The sequence below is a fragment of the Cebus imitator genome, unplaced genomic scaffold, assembly GCF_001604975.1.
Source record: "Cebus imitator isolate Cc_AM_T3 unplaced genomic scaffold, Cebus_imitator-1.0 Scaffold36, whole genome shotgun sequence".
Lineage (NCBI taxonomy): Eukaryota > Metazoa > Chordata > Mammalia > Primates > Cebidae > Cebus > Cebus imitator.
This window is the reverse complement of record NW_016107351.1, coordinates 614,680-621,519: the sequence shown is the minus strand read 5'-3', so window position 1 is coordinate 621,519 and position 6,840 is coordinate 614,680. Positions and strand designations below refer to the sequence as shown.

The following is a 6,840-nucleotide window of genomic DNA, read 5'->3' as shown; positions in this document are numbered from 1 at the left end:
GATGCTCAGTAAAGGCACTAAAGCAAAAAAAAAAAAAAAAAAAAAAAAAAAAAATCAGCAATTTATATCTAACTATCATCAGAAATGAGAACAGTGACTGACTACGAAAAATAGTGAGTGCTAGATTTCCAGCTTCTCTGTTTACTGTCATCATGTCCACTGTTTCATGAAGGCTGAACATACACATACAACACCCTAAGAAGCTAACTTAGCCAAATGTATAAGATACTTAAATCCACATTTCAAGAGGCGGCAACACCTGTAAACTCTGAGAAAGCACACTAAAAGCTTTTAATGTTTAGGGGGCCAAGGCAGAAGGATCAGGAGGTCAAGAGATTGAGACCATTCTAGCCAACATAGTGAAACCCCATCTCTACTAAAAACACAAAGATCAGCTAGGTATGGTGGCATGCCTGTAATTCCAGCTACTTGGGAGGCTGAGGCAGGAGAAACACTTAAACCCAGGAGGTGGAGGTTGCAATGAGCTGAGATCATGTCACTGCCTTCCTGCCTGGCGACAGAGCAAGACTTTGTCTTAAAAAAAAAACCTTTAATGCAAAAGCTCAGTGCTTTTTATCATTAGCTTTTTTTTTTAGAACCAGGTTCTTGGTCTGTTGCTCAGGCCGGAGTGCAGTGATCATAGCTCACTGCAGCCACAAACTCCTGGGCTCAAGGACTTCATGCCTCAGCCTCCTGAGTAGCTGGCAATATAGGCACACATCACCATGCTCACTTAATTTTTTCAGAAAAATGTTTGTAGAGGCGAGGTCATACTGTATTGCCCAGGCTGGTCTTGAACTCCTGGTCTCAGGTGATCCTGCTACCTCAGCCTCCCAAATTGCTGGGATTACAGGTGTGAGCCACCAGAGTCTGAAACGCTCCAAACTGTTCATAAATTATGTAAGAGGAAAATGCCCACAGATTTTCAGAGTCTTTCATGACAAAAGGATGACCGGTGCTCACTGAGGGGAGCACCATGGAACACTGATGAGAAACTCCCACCTTCTGTACACCCGTGTCACTCAGGAGGAGGCCCACCAGCTGTCTGTAATGACATGACCGCTATCTCTCCAGTCACAGCTGCAGAAAATGACTCAGAAGTGCCTCAGCTCCATCTCTGAGATATTTAAAATTTTAGGCAGCCAGGCACAGTGGCTCACACCTGTAATCCCAGCACTTTTGCAGGGAAGACTGCTTGAGCACAAGAGTTCAAGGCCACCCTGGGCAACATACGGAAATCCCTTCTCTAACAAAAATAAAAATAAAAATATTAGCCAGGAGTGGTGGTACATGCCTGTAGTCCCAGCTACTAAGGAAGCTGAGGCAGAAAGATCCCTCAAGCCCAGGAGGTTGAGCTGCAGTGAGCCAGGACTGCAACTTGTACTATAGTTCGGGTGACAGAGCAAGACCCTGTCCCCCCACACCCCCCAAGAGAAAAAAAAATCCGTATTATCCACAATGAAAACAACTTCTTACAGACACTTACACATAGGCCATCTCAAAGTAATTCTGGCATTAACAGGACGTGGCTATAGTATAAACCACAATGATTACCATGGCACAGGGAGGCCATGCCCCCCCCGCCAAGGTCACAGCTCCTTCACCCTCTTGGCACAGGACACCAATCCCCAGCAACTGAGGCTACTCTTGTTCCAAAAACTCACTCCCCATGCAACAGGAAGCATAACTACCAGTTAACACCTGGTTTCTAACTTGAACAATCCTGAAGAGATGGATGGATTGCAATGGGCCAGGGCTGAGAGGGAAGAACTGCTAATCACCTTCCATCAAACAAATGCTGACCACTCAAGGGAGGAACAGAATTTCCTCAACAAGTGCTTCCAGGGAAACTGGCTGTCCACAAACAAAAGAATGAAGCTGCGTCCTTATCTCCCACCATATGCAAAAATTAATTCAAAATGGATGAAACACCGAAAAGACAGATCCTAAACTACAGAACTTCTAGAAAACAGCTAGGCATTGTGGCTCATGCCTGTAATCCCAGTATTTTGGGAGGCCAAAGCAAGCAGATCATTTGAGGACAGGAGTTTGAGACCAACCTGGTCAACGCAGTGAAACCTCATCTCTACTAAAAATACAAAAATTAGCTGGGCTTGGTAGTAGGTGCCTGTAATCCCAGCTACATAGGAGGCTGAGGCAGGAGAATCGGTTGAGCCTGGGGGGCAGAGGTTGCAGTGAGCAGAGATCACGCCAACTGCACTAAAGCCTGGGCGACAGAGTAAGACTCCATCTCAAAAAGAAAAAAAAAATCAAAGTAAAACAAGCATCACGGCAATGTGCTTTTGAAACCTACATCCAATTTTAAAACTTTGGTGCACCAAAGGACACAATCAACAGAGTGAAAATGCAACCTATGGAATGGCAGAGTGTATGTGCAAATCACACATCTAGTAAGCAGGTAATATCCAAAATATGTGAAGGACTTTTACAACTCAACAATAAAAAAACTAATAACCTGATTTTACAATTGCCAAAGGATTTCTTTCTCAAAGATGATTTACAAATGGACGAGAAGTACAAGAAAAGACGCTAAACATCATTAGTCCTCAGAGAAATCCAAATCAGAACCACAACGAGATCCCACCTCATACCCATCGGGATGACTTTTTTCCTTTGAGACAGGGTTGCCCATGTTGGAGCAGTGATGGGAGCATGGCTCACTACACAGAATAGCTAATATTTTTTTAACCCAGAAAATAACAAGCATTGGCCAAGATGTGCAGATACGGGAGCTCTTATGCACTGTCTGATACAGCTGCTCCGGAAAAAAGTATGGCAGGTCCTCAAAAAACTAAAAAGAGGCTGGGCACAGTAGTTGATACCTATAATCCCAGCACTCTGGGAGGCCAAGGTAGGACAATGACTTGTCCTACCTTGAGGCCAGGAGCTCAAGACCAGCCTGGGCAAGATAGTGAGATGCTGCCTCAATTAAAAAATAAAAAAAAGATCAGACACGATGGCTCACGCCTGTAATCCCAGGACTTTGGGAGGTGAGGCGGGTGGATCACTTGAGGTCAGGAGTTGGAAACCAGCTTAGCCAACATGGTGAAACCTCGTCTCTACTAAAATTTCAAAAAAAAATTAGCTGGGTGTGGTGGTGAATGTCTGTAATCCTAATTACTTGGGAGGCTGAGGCAGGAGAATCGCTTGAACCCAGGAGGTGGAGGTTGCAGTGAGCCAAGATCGCGCCACTGCACTCCAGCCTGGGTGACAAAAGCAAAACTCTGTCTCGAAAAAAAATAAAATATGCATCATTACTATAAACCAACACAGAAAAGCAAAAAGTAGAAAACACTGCGAAACAACATCATGTACGTACTTTATTTTTTGAGACAGGGTCTTGCTCTGTCACCCAGGCTGGAGTGCAGTGGCACGATCTTCATCTGACTTCCTGGCTCAAGCAATCCTCCCACCTCAGCCTCCTGAGTAGATGGGAGGACAGGTGTGAGCCACTCCTCCCGGCCATGTATGATCTAAACTTTGTGCGTAAACACTGTTCCCATAATACCACCTATGCTATTCTCTAAGTTATTTTTCCTTTAACAATGTCCATGTCAGGATTCACAGGCTGGTCTCAGCATTCTCCTTGCATTAGTGCACCATCTTAAAGATGTGCCATAACCACCATAATCAATACTTTCATGACAGTCATTCAGGTTCTCCCATTTGTCACTCTTGGAAAGTGTTGCAAGGAATACCAGTGTAGCAGCATCAGTGTATCTAAAAGGAACACATCTTGCCAAATTACTCCACAACAAGGCTCTACCAATTTAACCTTCCACCACCAGGTCATGAAACTTCCCCTTTCCAGTTCTTCCCAAAGCTACACACCACCTCTGTATCCTTCTCAAGTGCAGTGATCCCCCCCCCGCCCCCACCCCTCACCCCCACCCCCACTGCCTTGCAGGCCTCCCGTTTCTCTGACACCTTCACCTGGCATGCTGGGTGAGTACACTGAGCATGGGGCTCACGGGACCTGCTGTGAACTAGATGTGCTGAGGCCCTGGGCGGTGTGTGTCAGATCGGGTTGGCTGTGGGCTGCTGGCGTCAGGAACTGTACAGATGCTCAGTGTGTCCCATGAAGGCACCTGCCAGTCTCACTCCTCACTCTATCTCCAGCCTCGAGTGAAGCACTCAATGCCCAGCAGGTGCCTGATAACAACCCACTTGCCATCTACGGGCACAGGATGAGCAGCCTTCACCTGCGGCTCAACCTCAAGACACGCGGCATCCCCTCTAGATCTCTGAGTCCTCTTTACTTCTCCCTGTGTGGCTGCCAACATCACCACGCGTGAGTGCTGGTCACCCAGAGAAATGCAAGCCGCACTGAAAACGGCAGAACGCCTCAGAACACCTCTGCCCAGCCTGCAGACCGGGCAAGCTCACCGGGCTGGACCTAAGTTCCACAAGTTCTACTCAGCTCTGTGATGTGGGAGAGCTGTGTTTTTAAGTGACAAGCGCAGCTGACTTTTCACGTACACTATTCTATGTCTACAGCCATGGGGTACTCAAGTGTCATTCCTGAAACACTTCCATTCGTTCCATGACCAGGGAACTGTTTTGCAGTGTACCCTCGGTCGTGTGCGTATGTCAAATTCCAGTCCTCCGCTGTGATCTCACAGCGTCACTATGAGGACCATGACAGGCTGCAGCCTCCACTCCGGGCAGCCTTTCCTGGGGCCCAGGGGCCTTCCCAGAGGAGAGAACAGCACTGTCCTGACGGCTAAGCCGTCTCTGGAAACACCAAACCTTAGTGCAATGGATGCAGAACCTATGCAGCAGGGCGGGAGAACACTGGTCCCCATGACTGAAGGAGCAGGGATCCCCAAGAAGGCTTCCCTGAACGACCAGCTTCCTGTTCCTGTCAGGTGGCAGACACATATCTGGAAGAGGCAGTCTGCTCAGAGCCCAGTCTCCTTACTCAATGCCACAGTCACATTGGAGAGAACATGCCACAAGCCCAGATCCAGGACACACTGCAATGCAGGCTTCCTTCCCCCCAACTCCGGAAAGCAACCACTGAAATTAAAAAGGAACAAGGGCAAGTCTGCTGCTGCTCTTCACGTTAAACTGGAGGCTGCCAGACACAGAACGGCAGATAAGTCTGTAAGTGCACAGAGGCAACCTGCTTAAATGTGCCAGGAAAAAGACAGCGTGGCCCTACTGTATCCATTTCAACGTTAGGGCCTATCGACTCACTTAAGCTAGAAACAGGAGCACGCCGCACATGAGAACTCACTGTATGCTAAGCTCAGGGACAGCGGGGCAGGGCTGGCAGCCACACGGGACCAGTAGGTGTGGGATGCACTAAACCATACCAATGGTATACTTTTCTGGAATTGAGAAGTTTTAGATGCTTCCTGTCCAACTTTTTTTTTTTTTTTTGAGAAGGAGTCTCACTCTGTCGCCCAGGCTGAGTGCAGTGGCATGATCTTGGCTCACTGCAACCTCCACCTCCTGGGTTTAAGCAATTCTCGTGCCTCAGCCTCCTAATAATTGGGATTACAGGTACGCACCATAACACCCAGCTAATTTTTTATATTTGTAGTAGAGATGGGCCTTCTCCATGTTGCCCAGGCTGGTCTCTAACTCCTGAGCTCAGGCAATCAGCCCGCCTTGGCCTCCCAAAGTGGTAAGATGACAGGCCTGAGTCACCACGCCCGGCCGTCTAACTCATTTTTGTAAGAAATGGTGAATTTACTGTAAACACTTCATTAATTAGGAAGCAGCTGTTAATACGCTGCTGTGGCGTTATGAGAGAGACATGCCAGGCGCGGTGGCTCGCACCTGTCATCCCAGCACTCTGGGAGGCTGAGGCAGGCGGATCACCTGAGGTTGGGAATTCGAGACCAGCCTGACCAACATGGAGAAACCCCGTCTTTACTAAAAATACAAGAAATTCGCCGGGCGTGGTGGCGTAGGCCTGTAATCCCAGGTCTTGGGAGGCTAAGGCAGGAGAATCACTTAAACCCGGAAAACGGAGGTTGTGGTGAGCCGAGATCACGCCACTGTACTCCAGACTGGGCGACAGGAGCGAATCGCCGTCTTAAAAAAGGAAAAAACAAAAAGAGAGAGGCATACAGATGTTCATTCGTGGCTCCTGGCTCCGAACTCCCACAGACCTCGATACAGTCTTCTGTTATAATGTTGGTGTGTTAGGCCCCAGGAACCAGAATCTCTCTCCTGCCCAGCTCTGACCTACTAAGGTATGACTCAAATCTTCTCCACCTGATTGTGGGTCTGAAGACCCTCCGCAGAGAGGGTCCCACCCTACACACTGGGAGAAGGAATGCAGATACCATGAAGCTTCCTTAAAAATCCAAGAGGTATGTTCTGTAACACATGTGGAAAAAGAAAAATGAATTATGAAGTAAAAAAACAACAAAACAAAGCATAAAATTGAAGAGGTTAGCAGGACAGCTGGAAGGCCCTGGGGGGACAGCCGCCCACGGAGGGCTTGGGAGCTCTACGGCCTGTCCCCGAACCCTGTCCGGCATTTGCCTTTATTTGTACCCTTGGCAACGTCCTTTATAACAGGGGTCCGCAACCATGAGGCAGTACTGTTCCGTGGCCTGCAGGCGAACAAGCATTTCCGCCAGAACTCTGGCCCCTGTTAGATCAGCGGCAGTGTTAGATTCTCATAGGAACGTGGACCCTGCTGTGAACGCACATGGAAGAGGCAGAGGCTGTGCTCTCACGAGACTCTAACACCTGATGATCTGAGAGATGGAGGCTGTGCTCTCACGAGACTCTAACGCCTGATGATCTGAGATGTGGAGGCTGTGCTCTCACGAGACTCTAACGCCTGATGATCTGAGA

At 48.2% G+C, this 6,840-nt stretch overlaps 1 protein-coding gene across 1 annotated transcript in view; it reads right to left on the bottom strand.

Moving 5' to 3' along the window:
- WDR45B (WD repeat domain 45B) overlaps positions 1–6,840 on the bottom strand; it is a 30,644-nt gene that overhangs the window by 16,255 nt on the left and 7,549 nt on the right. The gene's annotated exons all lie outside the window — the stretch shown is intronic.